Here is a 22,555-nt window from a genome sequence, read left to right on the forward strand (position 1 = left end):
GGGGGGGGTAGCAGGGTTAGCAGACGTTCACTGTTCCCAGACAATGGAGTTGGTTTTGCCTTTTCTGCTCACCAAACCCTGCCGTGTCTGCCCTGCTTCTGCCATCTTTACTCGAGTTTTTAAATTCCTGCGGATGATATGCACACGACTCGCCTCCCTGACTGTAGGAGAGAGTTCGTGGCCTCGAGAGGGGCGGGTGTGCACGTGCGGATGTGCACATGCACGTCATTCAGGACACAAAACAGAACATGGCAAAATAATCGTTTTTTCTCGATTTATGCTGTTTTGGTGATCGTTGGGAGCCAAAATCAAAACTGAAAGTCATTAATTGCACAGCCCTAGAAGAATGTGACCAATATGAGCAGCTGACCGACAGCGAGTAAAGAGGAGAGGGATGAGTTATGTCACACAGACGACCAGCGACGTGTGCTCAGAGCAGTTTGTGGATGTGGAAGTTAACATCCCTTAAATCACTTAAGTTCGTACATTGTGTGCAAGGTTGAAATTGCAGACTATGTCAATATTTTTGAATCACTTCCCTGTATTTGGGTCGGATCGTGTTCTCAACCAGAATAAACTGAACTCTATTTCACTTGGAAGCAAAGCGAGACCCCTCGTTTCCCATTAGAACAAACGCTCCAAACAAAGTGGGTGTGAAAGCAACCTAAGTGAATTCATTCAAATTACTGAAGTGTTCCTTTAACAATGGTCCCTATTCATCATCTGAAGTCTGTCGAACAACTTACCCACTAATTGTTTCAGTATTTAAATATTTTTTTGTTACTGGAATTAGAAGTAGTATTATATTATTATAGTAAATGGTACTATAGCTGCTGTTTTCCTTACAATTATTTTGTACCAAAGCCTGTCAAGCTCCTCTTTATTGAGGTGTGATGTCTTATTCAGTGTTCAGCATTAATTTCTTTCCAGTGGCTTAGTTAAGAAGCAACACTGCCCTTTTTCACTCTACACCTTTTCTTTCTTTCTTTCTTTCTATCCTTGTTAATTAGCGTTGTTTGACTTTGTGGTCGCTGTGTTGAATCTGTAAGCTTTTAACCCAGATTTGGGAACATATTCTGTGTATCTATAGAAGTATTCATAGCCCCATTAACACTGTAACAGGCTAATTGTTGACAGTGGTTAGCGAAGGTTAATGTAGCTTTACAAATGAAGCTTCATGTTGAGTGCTGCACGTTGTTTACAGTGCCAGCGCCGTGTAAAGAGCAGAGACTGAGCAGAGCTGGTTGCAAAGATGCAGCCTGCTAACAGCAGCCAGTTTTCACATATTGTGAGTATTTTTGTTTATGCATCTTGTAAAAGTTGCCATCCTTATGACATAAAATAATATTAGATTACAGGCCTCTACATATCTACATTTAGCTTATTTTGTGAATGAGGTACACGTTGTTGGTTTGTGTTGGTGGCCATGTGAAGATTTTAATGTCCCGAATAAATTGGAGAAACTCTGGTCAAATTTAATCATATATTATTACATAGGTGTTTGATCTTAAAAGCAGTTAATAGGCAGGCTGTTTGAAGAATGACATCATCAGGGCGTGTAGATTTTTAATATTTTTATTAGACTACTTTTGCTCACACAATAGGATCCAACATAGGTCGATTACCATTGACTCCCAAAACCAAAATTGTGTGAGAGAGAGAGAAAGAGATCTTATTGGTCTTTTATATTAAATATCTCGGTATAGGATATTAGTTTATTAACTTTAGTTTATTTTGTAATGTGTATGTATGTAGAGGTCTTTTACAAGAGATATTGTTTGAATAAATATACCTACAAAAGTAGTTATGTACTGTGTATTGTGTTGTACTTTTGCAGACTTATGGACATAATGTGCAAAAATAGTTATTCCAATAGTTCGACCCTGCGTGTTTTTTAGAAGGAACATTCAAACATCAGTTTTGACAGCTCTAAGTGTATTGGATTGATCACATGAGATGAAATATTAAAAGGAGCCTTGTGTGTGCCTCTCACAGTTTTCCTCCCTCTCGATTTCAAGCCGAACAGCCAATCAAATCGGCCGACAAATGGCAGACGAAGACCAACGCACAAACTAGGCCGACGGTCCCAGAGGGCAGAAAACCATACTATTGTTGTTTTTAATAAAGAAGTCAGGAACTAATTGGCCTTCTGCCCTCATTCTGTGATCAACCGGGATGTGATTTCTTTAGAAAGGCACAAGCAAAAGTGAAAGTTGGTTACATGGCTGAGACGTTGGAGGTGTGCACCTCGCTGTGGCTCCTTTTAGTTCTTTACTCCCTGCAATATTTCAAACTGATCCGCTGTCAAAAAATGCAAAATATGACTGTTGTCTTGTTTTGAAGATGCAATTTTGATAAAGGACACACATTGCATTTCATGGGACTACTTCATAATAAAATGTGTTTCACCAGTTAAATGCTTTTAATGTGAAGCTGCAGCAGGGGCATGGCATCTGGAATTATTTTATGGGGATTATTACTTTTAATAGACTTTCCAGGTTAAAGAACCCATACAACAGAAACCCTGGTGTGCACTAGAACAGACTATTCCACACACAGTTAGCACTACAGTGGAGAGGAGGATTTTTTTCTAATTGAGCCTCTTCTCTAAAAAAATACAGTTATCGGTGGAAGTGTTGCTCAGCAATAAGTGTGAAAGTTCCAGCAGCTCTCTCTGTCTCTTATGTAAATGCTACACCACGTTGAGTAATTGTAGATGTTTAGACACAGATCCTTGATTTAGTCCTTTAATTAGCTAACAAATTCAAAGTCAATTTGCATTAAACACATTAGCGGTCTAAGTCCACCTGCACACATTTGATTAAGATAAACATCTTACCTATATCTGGCTCCTCTTAGTTGTTGTACCTCATGTTCAGCAGTGTGCTTCTTCATCTTCATTACATAAAGAAGGTGGCATGTTTGGCTGTGTGAAAGTTCTTTTAGTTTTTATAGTCTTGGTTTCCTTAGCACCATATGAAAGATGTATATCCACTTTACAATTAATTTATCAAGTTTTATTGAAAGCTATTAGATTGATTCATCATGAAAAAGCTTCAACATGAATTAGTCCAACTATTTGGAAAAACACAACCAATAAAAAGAACATTAACACAATATTAGGATGAGTTTTATTTATTGTAAAAATAAAAAAACATTATTGTAAAAATTGTAAATGAACAAGAGTTATTAAGCAATTTGCAGGGGAAACAAAAAAATAATGTGTGTGTGTGTGTGTGTGTGTGTGTGTGTGTGTGACTCACTGTCACTCAGGTTGTGGCATTTTGTATATATTGGGCAGGAAGATATGCCCGGTCTGAGAAAGGTTAATTTTAAATTGACATCTCTCTCTCTCTCTCTCTCTCTTTTTGTCTCTTTCTTTGTCAATTTTCAATTCAAACTGCTTTATTGGCATGGATGTCAGGACAACAATTTTGGCAAAGCATCAAGGATAATTCAATTCAACAATAATAAGATGAGAAAAAATACAAATATACTATCAATAGTGTCAACTAAAATATATAAAAAGAACAAGAAAATAATCTACTAGGAATAATAATAGGTTAAAACAATATGTGTGTGCGTGCGATACTACTTAGTACAGGGTCCATACAGAAACAACAGTATATCAATATAAAATCATAACTGTCTCTTTCTACCTTTTGATGCGGTGTTTATGAGCACCATCCAACAAAAGTAACATACCTTTTAAAGATGCTTTTGGCTGAAAATACATAATTGTCACACAATTTGTCATAACCCCCACTCCAACCCAATCCGAGTGTTGGTTGACTCTCGTAGAGCCAACTTTGGATGCTTTTAGAGACACAGCCCCAGGCAGTTAGTGAAACAGCACTGAGTCATTTTATACTTCTACTGGGAATTGCAAAGATTGGTGAGAACAAGAGTCGTTATAAAATACTTGGTTATCAAGTTTCAGACCCTTTAACAAAGTTTAATAGAGTAGAACGACTGCTCAAGCTTCATGTGACTTTTTACAATTGAAAAATCCTGCGACTATTTCAGAGTATGGAAAATAAAGGACTTACTGACTACTGTGACGGCTACTAGGGACTCGGCGCATACAAAGCAAAAGCTCTTGTCTGTCTCCTCTCCACTCTCTCTCTCGAGGAATGGATTTCTTTCTGAGAGTGGAAAAAAAAATCAATGAAGTGATCCAGTAATTTATTCACAAGAATATTTAAAGTAACTTACAAAAATGGCGGATGCACCATCACCGTCCGATTTTTAAAGAGTAAAGTGCCGGACAGTCATATCTTATTCAGAGGTCATGTGTTGCCCCCTGGAGAGGTGGACACCAGCCAGTGCCATCCACAGTTTGTTACTGCTTGAGTGTCCAAGACATCACAGGGAAAAAATAGGCCGAGACACTCGGCTTCAGTGTGTTCATCTAGCTCAATATTGGAGATTGACAGAGGCCTATTTGCTCTTGTGGCTGTGCTGCTTGTTGCTGTATTAAGACTGATTGGCTAAAGGTTTCGACATGTCTGATTTCCACCCACAATGTGCTTGCACTCCTATGTCTCCTTATCAGCAACTGTCAGCTGAAACCCCATTCAGAGAGGCACACAGTCTTATCATAACTGGTGTAAAGCATCCTGATGGTGCATGCCTTTTGTGCTGCTTTTTCCCTACACACCCACACAAAGCACATATGGTGGACAAGTTCATTGGTATGTACACAGTGTTCTAAAATAAGGCAAGAGAATAAGGCAAGAGGTTACAAAACTATCTAAATCGGGAAATTCTGAAAACAGGTGAGACTGAAATGAATCACTCCTGTCTCATAGCATTTTCTGTGGCAACTCTTTGAATATCCTGACACGCTGTATCGCTCCAACCAGATGGCGGGTCCCTTGGAAGTTGTTTTCACAGGGGTTCATTCTGCTCTACAACTAGGTACCACAAGAACCGGGAAATAATATCGCCATTAGTATGCAAAGAGATACTAAAGCCTTGTGTTTTTATAAACCTTGGGCTGGTTTTTTCTGACTCATTGTCAGATTTCTGCTTGACCAAAGTGAGTAATTCAAATGAGGCCTTCTTATGGGGTGCAAAATTGCAACATTAAAATCAATACTGTATAATATCTGCAGTTGTTGTGGTCCTTGTGTTTGTGTTTACTGTAGCATCCCAGGGGACTTGTACACTCAGTACCTCAATACCAAGTGTATGACATTGCGATTTATAGAGAGGCTAAATCCAGGGGCGGACTGGCTATCTGGCATTTCTGGCAAATGCCACAAAGGGTGGACCATTTACTTTAATGTGGGCCGGTCAGATTTTTTAAAATTAATCTACAAAGAAATTGTCTTTACATGCCAACAGCACGTTTTTTATTGCCAACCCATTTTTGTCTCAGTGCAAGTAATTAGGTTTTTGTTTTGTTGGCTCACTTTTACTCCCAACATGCAAACCGGAAACATAGGATCCCATAACTACGCTAAGCTAACTAGCGGTGGCGCTGTCAGTGTTACACCGGACTAAAACAATGCATGTACAAAGAAATTCGTTGGCCCCCCTATCTACAGCTAGGGGAGACGATAATAAGCCCCATTTTTCTATCTGTAAAGTGTCTTGAGATAACTCTTGTTATGAATTAATACTATAAATAAAATTGAATTGAATTGAATTTTAACCCTGGGGGCCCTGAGGCCATTTTTACAGTTTAATTTCCGTCTGGATTTATTTTATAAAAAAAGCTTGTAAAACATCAACCCTGTTGTCTACAGTCAAGATATGAACATCATTTTTTTAGGACAAACTGGGTTTTTGGAATATTTGGGTTGCAGTGAGGTCACTTGCATGTTAAAAATGGTTGTAGAGCCTTAAAGATAAATAAATAAATAAATAAATAAATGAATCTTCCAGATATGTATTGATATCACAGACAGATAAGTAAAACCTAAGCCATTTCCCATTCTAAAACACTTCTCATATGTCTTGGGAGTCACACTGTGAAGAAATAATCATTATAACTTATACAGTTGAGAAAATACATGCATTCTTTCCAAAAAAGTCAAGACGTTTTGCTCTCATGACATTTACTTATGCCAATAATAACATAATAATGTCATATTTATTGATATTACACCCACAGCAATGTTATACAAGCAAATATGTGTCTAAATAGTGCACCATTTGGCCTTCCATAGAGTATATAGGCATTTTTGTCCCCTCTGGCCTTCCATACAAGAGGGGTGCTTTTATCTCCCATATATGGGCATGTACTTCCTGAAAAATAGACAGGACAGACAGAGAGAGAGACGGAGGAGCGAGCCAGCGGCAGAAATGAGCCAAAACGCGATGAATTATGGATATAAAGTGGATCAATCTTGGATATAACAGTATGGATTTAAAGCCCAAAGAGGCTGAAGTTCCAGGCTGGATAGAAAATCCCCTGTAGAGGCTAGAAAGACAGGGAAAAGACCTCCATAAACATGAAATCGTCAGGATTTAAACGAAACCGAAAGTGAGTAAATCGCTTGTATGGTTCAAAAGTTATTAAACTATGAATCAGAGGTACTTTTTTACTCGTGGGCGAGTGTCTCGGGCTCAGAGGGTTAACAAACGGTGGCGTATCCCTTTAAGCATTTAACCAGTCGGCAACAGCTGGCCTGGTCCTGAGATGAGTTAACCGACAGAATCAGAGATTACTCAAATTGTGATGTTCAGTCAAAATCAAGCACGTCACCTGCCATCAGGACCTCCGTTTGCAGGGTTCAGGCTGTACCGGGCCCTCCTGGTGATCTCCGACTGCGGTCTGTCCGTGCGGCCGTCTGACGGCATCAGTATTAAATTGACACGGTTTAAAAAGTATAAAAATGTCTTGTCACGTTAAATAGTAGTCAAATTTGGTCTTTTGGTACAGTTGGTTAAAACGCCTGATGTGAAGGGTAGGCCTCTAGGAGTACACATGAACCCTGAACAAGCAGCGTCGTAGTGTTTAGTTTTACACTATGTAGGTTAAACTCTGCAATTAATCAGCGGGTGCCCATATATAGAGGTTTACTCCTCGATGCAGCGGGCCTGGGTTTGAGTCTGGCCTGCGGCCCTTTGCTGCATGTCATTCCCCTTCTCTCTCCCCTTTCATATCTTCAACTGTACTTTAAAGGCCTAAAATGCCCAAAAAATTATCTTTAAAAATAACAAAAAACTCTGCAATTAATCAGCGGTTCACACGTATGAACTGTGGTGGTCCGTTACACTGTAGGCTATATTCAACATCACTGATACTTTTTGATCAATAGACTGTAGAAAATATTACACTTCACAATGTTTTGTATCCATAACATAATTGTACAATTTAGCAGTAAAAGCAGTAGCCGATGTCTGTCAATCCTACATTTTCCATTATAGGAGCAAAAACTTGCTCCTGGGGGGGTGTCTCCATAAACCCTGTTCATGTTGTGTGTTGTTGTATCCGACCCATGTCCCAGATGCAAAAGCCCCCTTACTGGACTGCTGAATATAATGATATTCCATAATATTTTGTATTTTAAATTGCCTGCCACCAGAAGTTTGTGATTTCCTTGCAATAAATATAGTTTTTTTTTTTTTTACCATAAATAGATGCGTAAAAATGTATCAGAATGCAGGAATTGAAATCTTTTACCGTCAGAATTTCCAGGGGGGGACCCTCACACCCCCCTGCTTTATATGTTCCCCCAGAGGCCAATTCTGAGCAAGGAAAAATAAAAAGCCATAAAACCATATTTCAATTGCAGAGTTAGAGAGATAGAAAACTGATGAAAACATAGTGAACCAGACAGACAATATGTACAGTGTCAACAGAGAGAAACAGACTGACAGTGACAACAAAGAACAACATACTGTAGAGAATGACAGTAACAGCATACCAACGGCATAAATAGGCAGTATGTGTCAATTTGTTATGAACGTGTGCTCTTAATAAAGCAGTAAGCATTGTTTGCCAGTAACTTACATTAAATATTTTAAAAAAAATCTGTTACATAAGGTACTGCTTATATCATTTTACCATCTGTACACAAATGTAATTAGGGAATGCACGTGTCCGGTAATGTGGGCTGGTGTGGCTACCGTGCCAGTGCCATTTTTGTCCCAGATGGCAGTGTGAAACAGCTCAGTGAACTACATCTCTCGTCTCACGCAATTTACGTCACCTAGCATGATAAATAGATTGCTACACACAGACATAGTAGCTTCAGCGAGACGTCATCCATGCGAACGTATAGTGTGTATTCTTTCTTATGACGTATTTTCACGGTCTGATACTTTCTTGACTTGAAAATGATCTTTTAAACTGACAAAATGTGTAAATCATGGCTCAATTCAAACGGGATCAAAACATTTTTTGTCTTTCCCTGTTCACTGTTTGTATTGTTTCTGAAGGTCCCATGGCGGTCCACTGGAGGGGGAGGACTTCACCTCTTTATACATTACTGAAATTAGAAGGCATGAAGTTTGACACATTGTATATGGCTTGTATATGTATGTCTTGTACACAGTCAAGGGTTAGGTTTTTCTGTACAATAAATAGAGAAAGAAATGTCAGAACTTAATCTCTGGACTGTTACTATATATTTTTTAATAACATGCCTCACTGTCGAAAGCTGCAGAACCAAGGTGAGATGGAAAGAGAGGAGGGCAGGGACAAAAGCATAGCAGGGGATTACACCAAGAAAACCAATATCATGGTCAACAAACATTAAACCATTATGTGGAGGTGTGTGTTATATCGTCATGGTTTAGGTCATCTCTACCCCTCAGAGGGCAGGTAAACACCAATAAATGTGGTTTACTTTTTCCGAGTGACTGCCTTTATCTTATGCCAAGTATTTTCCATCCACACAATAAACCTGCCCCTGCACAGGGAAAAGATTTTATTTGCATATATATGTGCACATATTTTAATGAAGATGGAAATAAACAACATTCCTCCGCAGGATCACAACCTTACATATACTAATATGGCTTAACGTTTCTTGAAGTTTCCGTTTTGGTAGCAGTCATTTTGATGGGATACGGTAGGGCCCTATTTGTCTGCATGCTTTACGCACTGAGAAAGCGTCAACAAAGGCATTTTACTCATGATATATTCCAGTTTAATAAAAACCTTTTGGGACATCTAGGTGGATCAGTGGTCTAAGAAAGTGTAACCACAATGTCCCTCGTTCTACTACCATCCTCCGCGTTTCCTGTCACAGTCTGCCGTCGAGTATCAAATAAAGCCCAAATTGCCATAAAAATGTTACAAATGCATCAGAGGCCGTCACGTTAGCCTGTGAGACAGGTAGTATAAGAACTAGGAGTACCTTAGGACGCCTCGACACAGTGACAACACACAAACTGCTGCATCTTCAGTTCAACTGTCAAACTCCCACATCTTTGTATACAGTACATGTACTAGGTCTGCACAATATGAGGAAAATATGCGACATTGATATTACTTGCCATAAATAAATATTAAAGTGTACTCAATTGTGCTGCTTTAAGTATTCTGTAAAATACAACAAATAAAAGGAAATCATTTCTAGCACTCTTTTATTGAACAAACTGAACACTGATCAATAAGGCACCACTAAAAAAAAGATTACATTTTTATGTGCAGAGTGTCTTTCATGATGTGTCGCAGCCTTTTGTGATGCGTTTATTACGCCAGCTGATATTTGGGTTGTCAATAAAAAAAACTATATATTGTGCTGCCCTAGTATGTACATACACTTTAAAATGAATACCACTGTATTGCTAACATTATTGTTGTCCTTGACAACAGTACAGTGTAAAGTATTGCTCAAGCTTACCCCCTGAACAGTGTAAACCATTTTGGTAGTAAAGAAATAGCACATATAAGAACACATTAGGCTAAACGACATGCTAGCTCCGTTGGTGGGGTCAGCAGCGTCCATAGTAACCAGCCCATTAATAGCACAGTCATAAAAATGATCATCCTTATTATCCATAGTTGATGGTTTGTTGGAGTTGCTGTTGTGTGCATTTAGGCAGATGCTTTGCATGTCTCACAGAAAAAAAGTGTACCCAGTGCGTAACGTTACAGGATTACGCCTGTCGCCACCATGGATGTACAGTAGGTCGCCACCAAATGGAAATGTTTGAATTAGCTAGCGCTACATAAACTGAGTGTGTGTTTTTTGAACTATGTTTCCCCTTTGAGATCTGTTCCATAGCATTTTAACAGTAGGGATAGGCGGGGGATCAGACTTTGACACGGTGCCGGTGGTGCGGCGCTAAATTTGAAACGGCTGCTACGTATGGAGGACGTACAGGAGCTAAATCTGTCGACATAAAAAATATTGTATTCAGCAAATATCTTTATTACAACACGACTGAGCTTGCAAAGTAGTTTTTGTGTTTATATGTGCAGTGTTTATTCAGTTTGTGAAATCCTACGATCTCTACAAAGCTAATGTTAGCTTAAGTTGGCTGACTGACTATACAGTGACATTGGCTAACGCTATGGACCTTGGTGCTAGCCGTATCAATGTCATGCTAATGTTAAATAACACTCTTTAGTGAAATATTGCTTGTAGGTTTTAAATCTATGGATAGACTTTCTCCCAAACCAAATAGGATCAAACACGGGATAAGCCTCATAACATTTATCTCCAAAAACATAAAATAATGCTAGCACCTTGGGCTAGCAATAACAGCGTCAATAGCAACAACTAGCAGAGAGCTGCTGTCGGCTTCTGCCTACTCCTCTGCAGTGTTGCCAGATCTCGCGAGACAAATACGCAACCAGGCCTGCGAAAACAAGCCCAAAACAAGCGACTTTTTCTACGTAGCCCCACTAAGATCCTGGGAGAGATAAATAAATAAACTGTGTGCACGGTTTTACGATCCGTGGGGACGGATTGTCAATTTCCATCCATGTGGACCGATTGGTAAACTGTACACACGGTAGAGTTTATTTTTTTCTCCCCTGAGCTTCAGGACAATGACCACAGGAGGGAGTTAAACCACCTTTTAACATTATTTAATAGTAGAAAAGTGAAGGGATATCAAATATACACTTTTTCACAGTGATTCTGAGATGTTCCCCATGACCAAAAACTCTCCTACAGTCCAGTCACCATCAGTCGCTACTTGCGCATTTTCTTAACCAGAAAAACAGACTGCCCTGTTCTGCCTCTGATTGGTTGGGACTTGTTGCCATCTGGGTCAGAGGCAATTAGAAGTAGAAAGTGGGCGGGAAATAACTCTGCTGTCTCCAGTGTGTATGGGGAAGAAAAACTCCAACGTTTAAATAACTTATAGAAAATATCTGCTTGACAACTTATTATGGAGCTGGGAACAAGCCCAAATAAGCAACTACACTTTAGTAACAAGCCCAAAGTCACTTGCAATAAGCGGACTTGGCAACACTGCTCCTCCTGTGCAATCTGCAATGTCTCACTTGTTACATGTCTATGGTCTATAGCAAAAGTAGTTGACCCGAATCGAAATCACAATTTCAGCCAATCATACTTTAAACTGAGGTTAGGACCTACCATCTCATTAACGTATGGACACAGAAATAAATGCATCTATGTGGACAAAAAAGGAGAAATATATTTAAAGCATTAATCTATTTGTGTATTATTTTATTCATTTATTTATACATTTAGTACTGCGTATACTGTATATATTCATTTATTAATTTCTGTATTTATTTACATATTAGTTCATGCATTCATTTATTTATTGGGAAGTCATGTTCTGTCCTCCATACACCGCTGCAAACGCACCTAGATGCCATTTCATTGTGGTGTTAATTAGGGTTGGGTATTTCATTTTTAATTTATTTCAATACCGGTGCTAAAGCGATACTTTTAAAACGGAAGCTAAATGGTGCCTGGAACAGATTCAAAACTGAAGAGCACAAAATAACCGTTGGCAACTGTTTATTGCTAAGGCTATATGGTTAACAGTAAATAATAATAATAATAATAATAATAATAATGATGATTGATGATGATGATAGGTTATAAGTTATATAACAAGTTTATTTCACCAGTAAATTGCTGTTAAACAACAAGCAATAACCAGATGTGAAAAGGGTATATTATAATAACTTTGAATGCACCACGAGGCTTAAGGTTACCAGTTTCAGTGAACGCACCATCTGTGTTGTTTTTTCCGACAACAGTAGCTTCAGACTGTTGGAATCCTCTCCAGTGACATACAGTCACACTTTTACACCGTTTACCTGTCAGCATTTTAACAGTGTTACATCCAGATGCTAGCTAACGCTAGGCTAACGTTAGCCTACCTGCTGTCAAGTTCAGCGTCACATGCAGTGATGTTTCTGTTGTCTCTAATGTCTGTTTTTCGGAGCCTCAGAGAGCAGTGCAGGCATTGCAGTGGCACCGAAATGAGGCACCCTGTTTCAGTACCCAACCCTAGTGCTATTAAGCATATGCATCTCCTAACATCTACATTTTAGTAAACAAGTAGCCCGTTGGAAGCTTTCCTTGCTCAGCCCACTAAATGGATGGAAATAATCACACTCATTACCCTTGGCCAGAGGAGACAGGACCAATGTTTGAAGATCCAATAGACTGCGACATGTTTGACCTTTTAGACGTTCCACGCTGAGCAAAAAGAGGATGTTATGACGGATTGCAATCAGCTAATAATAGGGAGGCCTTCATACTTGAGTAGAGTTGATCTTGAGTAGCGTTGGTCTTGAAAAGTGTTGGTGAGCGTTTATTGGGAGTACGTTTCCCTTTGCCAGGCGCTTGACATTGACGTTCAATGTAGAGACAGCTGCTTCTGCATCATAGCTCTTACTGTTTGGTCTGTGTGAAGTCAAATGAGTCTGCTCCTACCATCGATTTCTCTGTAATGGTTTAATATAACTGGCTACTTTTCAGGTTTACTAATTCCATTATGAACGCTTGTCACAGGGGGATTACCTATGCGTTTACAGCCTTTGTCTTTAGATGTACTTTTTCACAGCCTTTATTTGTGACATTCTTCAGTGAGGAACAAAAACAACAACAACAATCAGTATATCATCATCAAATCAATTAATTTGTACTGGGACAACCCAAATATGTATATATATACTGTATATATATTGAAATTCAGCCATGATAACACCAGTTCAGTGCATTCAATATAACTGATTTAGATTTAATTTACTTACCAAATGACACACATATAAACAAATGTCATTCAGTGTTACACACCATCAGCATGACACATTTAAATTGCTGTAACTCAGATACCGGCTCAAATTCTGTTCTTTTTGAACCACCAACTAGAGCTCCTGCTTCTGCTCACTGTGTCACGTTTCATATTTTCATGAAAAATTGAATAGGTCACTTTTATGGCTAAAATTGGGATCTTTTGTGTTTTTTGTGGGGTTTTGTGTGTGTGTGTGTGTGTGTGTGTGTTTGTGTGTGTGTTTGTGTGTGTGTGTGTGTGTGTGTGTGTGTGTGAGTGTTTTTTATGTTAGGTTAGCATGTGCTTAACTAAGCTAAGCAAGTTGGCTGTAAAGTTAATTAACAGTAACTTCTAAGTGGTTGTGATTTGAAATCCCCCACAAACCCCCTGCAGCAAGCCGGAGGGGAGGCTTGTGAGTGGGATTTCTCTAAAGTGGTTCACCCGCCTACGTGCTCACATGAATCACTGCATCGTTTGGGTTTTTTTGCATCAAATTCTACACAGGCAAAACTATACAGGGGCAAATCTGTATGACTTGATTCTCGTTCTAAGCTCTGGAGGCATCGAGGTCCGGCAGCACAGCCAGTGAATGTGCATGTTATTGGCCATGCAGGATCCTTTGGCAGTGAATTTGGAAGGTCATCTCAAAGTGACCAAACGTCCTCTACTGCCCGGACTTTTTATGTATTGTCCGGGGGAGTTTTTATAAATTCATGAAAATGTCTGGTTTTCACTGTTTTTCATGGGACCTTAAGCGTGTACTTAAATTGGGAGTGAACCATGTGCAAAGCTAGTACATTTGTTCTAGTGTCTAATAAAGGTGCCCGAGATTTCAAATCTCACATTTGAGGTTGTCTCAATAAGACAACCTTATCTTATTACATTGAAAAGGATATTAAGTTGAAGCTGGATTTTTAAGCTGACACAGAATAGGTCTTATTTAGAACATTATTTCATATTTATTCATTTGAAAAGAGCTATTAAATTCTTTTCAGGTTGTTACATATTTCATTTTATTACATACATTTTTTTTTATACCATTGAGGCATAATAAAGCATGTTCATTAACCTCTGAGCAGCCTGTTTGAATTTTTGTCTGAATGAATCCTGTGACATTTTTTCCCAAAGTAATTTGGACCAGACTTTTTTGTATTGTTTTTTATTTAAACTATTCATTTATATTTTCTCTACCTCCCTGCAATTGTAAATAGTTTGTTTTCTTAATTACTTTTATTGTGTTAATACGATAAAGGGTTTTGAAAAGCATAAAAAACAAATTGTAAGGTCAGATAGGAAACTTAAAGTACTCATTTTTAGGTTCATAATTGTATTTAGAGGTTGTACCATGTGAATAGGTTTATGTGGTTTAATTTTCAAAAAACACCATATTGTTGTCGCACTTCACATTGCTGCAGCTCCTCTTTTCACCCTGTGTGTTGAGCTCTCTGTTTTAGCTACAGAGTGAGACATCTCACTTCTGTTCCATCTTTGTTGGGAGTTGCACATGCACAAGTAACTAGGTAAGGACTACTAGCCAGTCAGAAGCAGAGTATGAGGGCGTGCCCTGTTAGTACCTAGGTAAGGACTACTAGCCAGTAAGAAGCAGAGTATGAGGGCGTGCCCTGTTAGTACCTAGGTAAGGACTACTAGTCAGTCAGAAGCAGAGTATAAGGGCGTGCCCTGTTAGTACCTAGGTAAGGACTACTAGCCAGTCAGAAGCAGAGTATGAGGGCGTGCCCTGTTAGTACCTAGGTAAGGACTACTAGCCAGTCAGAAGCAGAGTATGAGGGTGTGCCCTGTTAGTACCTAGGTAAGGACTACTAGCCAGTAAGAAGCAGAGTATGAGGGCGTGCCCTGTTAGTACCTAGGTAAGGACTACTAGCCAGTAAGAAGCAGAGTATGAGGGCGTGCCACGCTAGCAGCTAAGCGAGCATTATAACGTGTTACAATGTGAGGCATTTATATCTGAAGTAAAGGCTGGACTACAATAGAGTTGTTTAGAGCAGTTTTTTCTGTTGGAAAGGGTAAGTCCCTTTGTGGGGGGACTTTGGTCTTTTTGACTTTGTAAACGCACAAAAAGCGTCACGCTCAAGTGTCAAGACATTAAAGTAATTGACATTCCCATTTTCCCACCAAAACAGGCATTCTGAGTCTGACTCTGAATGTCTGTCTGTCTTTCCACCATTTATACAAGACAACATGCCTCTGTGTGACTGCAGAGAAGGGGGAGGGAGAAGATGGAGGAGAAAGGGCAGGTAAACCAGCAGGGGTCATTTTCGGCCATCTTGAGCTTTTAAGTCTTAAAGCAGCGTGGGAGGTCACTGAAGTACCTGCACAGACTGTATTGTAATGCTAGAAACAAGATTATCTTGCTCAGATGCAGATGAGAGAAGGGAGAGATAACGCAAGCTTGTTTTTCTGTTGGTAATTGTAGTCTAATCTCAGCATCAAATAAATCCTGCTGTCTCATGAACTCCAAAAATATGTCCATGAAAAAGGAGATTCTACTAGGAATATTTTGTTAAGCAAAGCAGAATAAAACTGATTGATGTAGAGGGTGGAATAACAAATGTTCGTCATCTTTGAAATACCAGCCATTATTTCCGTTTTCCCAAATGCTGGTAACAAGTACACAATAGGATCAATATTTTTGTCATGTTTTCACACGCGCATGCTGTCTCTGTCAAGCTTGAATAGAAACCTGCTGTTCTTCTTCGTGGGCTTGAGGAGCTTTGATTTGCTTGTTTTTCCCAGCTAACGTGTTCTGGCCCACACACACACACACACACGCGGCTCTCTCCAGGTCAAATGAGAGCTGAACAGCATGATCAGGTGTTGAAGAAGAAAGCTTAAAATGTGGGTTTGTTATATGATTTTGTATCAATGCAAACAGTTTCTTCAGTGGACAAAGCTGGTCAGTAAAGCAATGATTTAGGCCACTTGCACAAGCCATATCCACACTGGGCAATTAAAAAATAAGGGTGGCGGTCGGACGTCTTCCACAAAGAAAGGAATTTTTCATGCGTCTCATGCTAATCCACTGAGTTACACTTTTACCAACATAAACGCTTCACAAAGTGTGCAGCACTCCCAGGATGAAGGAGAAATCTGTCAAACGTACAGAATGGTAAACACGGTCCTCATCGGGGCTGGATGCTGTAGGTTGGTACTTTTTTTCAGTGCAGAGGGAGCACCAGATCAATATCACCAATTATCAGAACATGTTGTCAGTACATGGTCATGTTATCAGTACATGGTGCCAACGGCTTCTCAGTTTCTCCATTTCTAACCCCAGCTCAAAGTAACTCAGTAAGCACTTTTTCTCTTCCAGAGTTTTGACTTTATCTTAAGGTGGTGTTGAAATACTGAACAAGGACTTATCAATCTCTCCTAAAGTCACCTATGATGATTGTGGTACTTTGCAAACACCTCATAAGACAGTACAAATGCACATGCGTAGTTTTAGAAGTACGTAAAAGCATTTTTTAATTTTGGAAGTAGTGCAAAGGACCGTTCTTCAAGTGCCATTCAGTAGTCTGCTTTGAAACTTAACCCACCTTTTACAGGGATGTTTTTACGTTCTTGGGCTCAAGGAGAAAATGCACAAATGAGTGCCAGATAGACTCATTTTGCAGCATAAAGTGTCAAGGGATTGCAGTGTTTTTTGTTGCTGTTGAATACAACACACAAGAATACGCTGCTTCTCTACAGTCATGTCTTCCTTATCAAGGACCAACATCTGAGACACAGGCACGACTTTCAATAATGCCAAAGGTTCATAGCTTTTCCAACTTATACAGCAAGAGGCATTTCAGTAATATTGCAGGCATACGGTTTAGTAATAATAATGTTTTATTCCCACAGGGAAAATTACAATGAATACACATTACACACAGGCTTGAATCACACACACATGCGCAGTACCCAGCTGTCACTGGACAGGCACCTTGCTCAAGAGCATCATGGCAGTGACCTGAAGGTGAACTGGCATCTCTCCAGATACCAGTCCACCGCCAGACATTGGTCCATATGGGGACTTGAACCGGCAACCCTCTGGTTCCCAGCCCAACTCTCTATAGACTGAGGCTACTGCCAACCCAACAATATTTTTACCATCATTTACAACAGTAGCAACAACGCCAGCTTTCTCCACAGCGCTGTGGAGTAAAGTCTAGCTACACCACAGATGCATTCTGGGAGAGGAGAACAAACTCTGGGTTGTTTGCATTTCTTTAACCCTTGTGTTGTCTTCCCGTCAAAATTGAAAATCAACTTATTAACTTTATTTTACAGTAATTGATGGAATTTATGGTCAATAAACTAATTTATAGAAAATTATAGCTAATGTTTGAGTTAGAAAAGCAGAAAATAGGAATTATTTAGATTAAAACTAAAGGAATGGATGTTGATGGATAGTCACAGACTGGAATATGCCAACTTTTACTCAATAGTATTTCAAAAACCCTTCAAATGCTATTAAATTCGATGAGACACCGCAGAATTAGAGTAGAGATTTGTACTTGCCAAAGAGCGTTGTGTGGAATCAATCATGTTATTTTGGGTAGTTAAAAAGAACACTGATATAGGAAAATTTGACCCGAGGACAATATGAGGGTTAAACCAATCGCAGCGACGGTAGTTCTGAAAAACTAGTCTTTGGAAGGAACTTGTTTTGGTCGAACACACCGCACGTGGAACCCGATCGCACGCCCGGCTGTTCATACTAGACATGCATTTCTCCGTGCCATTCACAAAAATTGATCCTTCTCTTCTTTACTCCACAGAACCTCTCTCTGATTCTGCTGTCTCTCTCATATCCATTTAAAAAATACTTGTATATATGGAGACCGGGCCAATAGACAAAGGAGCCCGACCGATATATCAGCGGGCCGATATTATCAGCCGATATTAGGCATTTCCCAAACTATAGCTATTGGCATTTATAATGGCCTGTAAAAAAGCTTTTTTTTTTCTTTTAAATATTCCTTCATCAAAATCATTTATGATGACAAATAAATGATTCTGATAAATATTTAAAAAATTTAAAAAAACGGATGATCAACCATGTTATGAGTTATGCATAGTTTGTCCCCCAGAGGGTACTCAACAACGTCCCTGTTGGGACTATTATTAACTATTGTTTTTTTTAATTGTTTTTGTTTAAAGGACTTTTTACACATTTTATTCATCAGAACTTTGATATATTTTGATGTTCCTCTTTTCTGTTGTGACAATAAAACAAATTGTCATTATTTTAGTGAGAACCCATTAATAACTACAAATAACTAATGTTAGGGAAATCTGTTTAAGTTTTTGGTTATGCGTTTCTGGATCAAAAAAAAATAAAAATTGGCATATTGGATTTTTTTTCAACCAAATATTTGTATCGGTATCAGACGGCAGAGTTTATCCTGCAAATCTTATAGAAGCCCCTCTGATTGGAGAGTAAGCCCTTGTTATTCTTACCAAACCAAGGGCCACTGTGCTTGCTGAGTGACAGCAGTTCCCCCCCATTGCCCAATCTCTTGTTGAAAAAATTCACACAATGTACCTGGCTCTTTTTGTCAGTTCTTTTATGTGGGATAGATCCACACTACATACAATGGTTGCCAAGTAGCCAGTGATGTAATTCATGAGTCCACAGGCTTTATAAATCCATAAAAAGCTTTGTCTGCCCTGAGTTCTGTCAACAGCTTTACATTTTCATCAATTATGTCCTCCCAACAGTCTGATGAAACCGCTGGCAAGTAGCACTGTATCAGCGTAGGGTAATCTTTAGTGTCAGCATCAATGCCTATCAAAAGCGTCAAAAGCCACAGAATTACCATATTATTATCTTGGAAATTAGTAAAAAACAGATTCAAGATATACCCCACAATCTTCCAGATTTTAGTTTTTTTTTATTACTTTTTATTAAGGGTGTTTAAAAAAAGTATTTCTAATAATTTTCTTTTTTTAATTTAATTTTTCTTGTATGTCTACTACAATCACATATTGATTGATTGATTGATTATTGATCCAAGGTCCCAGTAGTTTACAGATGTCACACACAACATACACATTCATTAGGGCTGCACAATTAATCAAATTTTAATCACAATCACGCTTTTTGCTTCAAAGTGATATTTTAAATGCGTCCTTTTATATATATAATAATTATAATATATAGATATATATATATAATATATATATATATAATAATTATATATATATACACACACGCACACATGATGGGAACAATAACTACATTTACATACTGTGAATCGTTTTTTTTTTTTTATCGAGAACGTTTTATTCAAATCGAATGAATCGCGACATTTTCTGAATTGTACAAACATACTTTTTTATTAGTATTATCAATAGTAGGGGATTAGTTGATTTATAGCAACAGAATAACAATTCTCCTCAATAGTGGCTAAACAGCACTTGAGGTTTTTTCCATTACCATGAATAAAGCTGCTGTGATGAGTGAGTACAGTTAGTGCAGCATAAGGAGTTTGCTTGCTTTATAATTGAATCTCCATAGCAATAAAAACAATGAGATAACTGGATTTTTGTTATTAAAGTACATTTGCATGGAATGATGGCACTACTGCATCCCAAAAAAAACCCACAGGAGTATTTGCAATGAAAGCTGATACATGCCTGCTGACCATGTCAGGATATATCTTCCATATAAAATAATATTCTGATTTGCTTTACAGCAATGAACTGCACCTGCAGTGTTGGGTCATTAACACCAGGCCTAATACTTGAGTGTTCTTATAAAATAACACGATTATGCACATATTTTCTAACCTGGACACATTTCAATTGTCCCCCCAATCCTATCCATGTCCACCAACCATACATCCCCTCATAACATAATTCATCACACTATCTTTAGTCCATTTCCTCCTTTTCTGACCAAACTGCCCTCTCACCCTTTGCATTCCAAAGGACCAGTTTGAACGACGAGCTGTCCTGCACACTGTGACTTGACTGGGTTTGTTTACCAACGTGGAGAAGAATATAGAATGAAATCCCCTCCATCAAGAATACAATCCCTTGTCATTATCTTGAAAAGCCTTTGAAATACAGTTCTTGCTCAGGAGGTTGGCTCACCACACAGCGGAATAAAGTGGGATTAGCTGGTAAAATTGAAAATGAGGTTGTGTGTAAATTTCCTACTTGAAAGGAAAATAGAAGAAAAAGATTACTGGAATGTCTACATGTTAGTTGTAAACTCTCAATGTAAATGCAATTCAAGCTGCATTGACACATAGTTTTGAGGAGCCTAATGAATACAGCGACGCATTCTCACCGTACGAAAACGATACACAACAATTTGTATCACATCCTACAAAATGACATGCCCGTTAGGTTTAGAGGTCTTTACAGTTCAATTTAGCCAAGAAAAGGAGATTGTGAGCCGGGTACAGAGCGCCGTGAGGTTTCAGTAGTTTCACCAGCTGTTGCAGTTGAGTTTAAACACTAAAAGGACTAGTTAAGAACATAGATTACACTAACGCTAGTTAAGGACTAGTTAAGATTAGAACATAGGTTGTGCACGGATCTTTGCGTCAATTTGGAGCACACCGTAATAAACAGGTAGAATGAATGGTCCCTGAGAACAGCCTTAATACAGTATTTGTCATCCCCCCCCCCCCCCCCCCCCCCACGTTGACACAAGGAATTGGATTACAGGGATTGGACCAAGGAACGACGGATTATCCGTTGATATTTAGCATTTTTACAATCATTTTTTTGTATCCATTTGCCAATAACAATTACATTTAACATTTTTGTAACACGCTTTCCCCCCCCCCTTTATTTTCAATTTAATTTTGCTTTATTGGCATGAAAAAAAAATTCATGTGTTGCCAAACATACATGCAAACAACAGCAAATACATCTGATATAATACAAGTAAACAGGATACTTATGATATGAGTGAGTGAGTGGTCTCTCTCTCTCTCTCTCTCTCTCTCTCTCTCTCTCATAAATTGCTTTATTGGCATGACATGCATCACAAATACAATTCAAGGATAATAAGATGAGAAAAATACATACAATTCATTGAGTACATCAAAATATAGATAGATAGATAGATAGACATTTTAAACAAGAAAATTGTGTGTGTGGCAAAATTAATTTGTTTAGGTTCGATTAAACAACTGTATATTAATATAACATTGTATAAAATCCCCTCTTTTGGACAGAGGACTGTATCTGTATGCAACAGGCAGACTCGGTGCACGTAGGGACAGTAGCTCTACCAGCGTGTCCCAAACAAACACATCCTCCGAGTTGAGCAGGCGAGTTCAGGTCATGTATCTGCGAGTGCTCTCCTGGCGCCTGTCAAACCAAAGAAAAATGTAAAGGCGTTGTGAGAAAGCTGCAGAGAGGTGCTTACTGCTTCATGTTGATAAGGTCCTCTGGCCCAGTGCTACACGCTCCCCCCCCCATTACTCCTTTCTTGAGACTTTTACGGTACTGCGTGACCGGCTCGGGGGGGGGGAATCCGTCCCCCTCTAAGCAGTGACAGCATCTGCGATGCGGGTCCTGGTGAATGTTTATGTAGTCTATATCTACTAGGTTCCACTTCCGGGATCGCTCCGTTGTCGGAATTCTGCAGGATGTCCTTCTTTTAGGCTGGAGGTCCGTCACCTTCCTTTTTCTTTCTTTTTGAACATTTGAATGTACACAACGAATAGATATCTGAATTCCTTCATTCCTGCTGCTATTAGGCTCTTAAATGCTGCTGATGGCAGCATCCTGTAAAATCCAGAGCTTGTAATTCTGTGAATGCTTTGATTCATGTACAGTGGTGTGAAAAAGTGTTTGCCCCCTTCCTCATTTCCTGTTCCTTTGCATGTTTGTCACACTTAAGTGTTTCGGAACATCAAACCAATTTAAACAATAGTCAAGGACAACACAAGTAAACACAAAATGCAATTTGTAAATGAAGGTGTTTATTATTAAAGGTGAAAAAAAAATCCAAACCATCATGGCCCTGTGTGAAAAAGTGATACTATAATTACTTGATTTAGCTTAAATTTTGGCAACTTGTGTGTGCTTTGCTGCTCTTGCCCGGGTTACCCATTTGTTGACCTGCTGCTACTGACATGTTGGTTGATTGAATCATTGCGATGGTTCTTATTCTGCTGTTTGGTTATTCTTGTGACTAGTTCACTGCAATATTGAATTGAATTGCCCTTTAGTGATAAATGAAGTTGTTTGAATTCAATTTAAAATGTTTCACCAAAACAAGTTCCTTACTGAGGCTATTTTGCAGCGGCTCCGTGGGTCTGGTTTAGTGGCATTTAAAGAAATGCCACTAACCCAGAGCATGTTTTTCTCCCATCCCGGAATGCTGTGTGGACTAGCCAGACCCTCCTCC

At 38.9% G+C, this 22,555-nt stretch overlaps 1 protein-coding gene and 2 long non-coding RNA genes across 3 annotated transcripts in view; 2 read left to right on the forward strand and 1 right to left on the reverse strand.

Moving 5' to 3' along the window:
* Window positions 1-22,555, forward strand: part of ntm (neurotrimin) — a 537,242-nt gene that overhangs the window by 21,685 nt on the left and 493,002 nt on the right. The gene's annotated exons all lie outside the window — the stretch shown is intronic.
* Window positions 6,045-11,233, reverse strand: LOC116700851 (uncharacterized). Its single transcript, XR_004334750.1, has 3 exons — window positions 11,127-11,233; window positions 7,172-7,177; window positions 6,045-6,055 (listed from the first exon to the last, which is right to left on the reverse strand). It is a non-coding gene; the product is annotated as an uncharacterized LOC116700851 (long non-coding RNA).
* Window positions 10,230-22,555, forward strand: part of LOC116700860 (uncharacterized) — a 26,156-nt gene continuing 13,830 nt past the window's right edge. The window contains exon 1 of the long non-coding RNA XR_004334758.1: window positions 10,230-10,242. This is a non-coding gene — a long non-coding RNA (uncharacterized LOC116700860). The remainder of the gene's footprint in view (window positions 10,243-22,555) is intronic.

Source organism: Etheostoma spectabile, chromosome 13 (assembly GCF_008692095.1).
Source record: "Etheostoma spectabile isolate EspeVRDwgs_2016 chromosome 13, UIUC_Espe_1.0, whole genome shotgun sequence".
In the NCBI taxonomy this organism is placed as follows: Eukaryota; Metazoa; Chordata; class Actinopteri; order Perciformes; family Percidae; genus Etheostoma; species Etheostoma spectabile.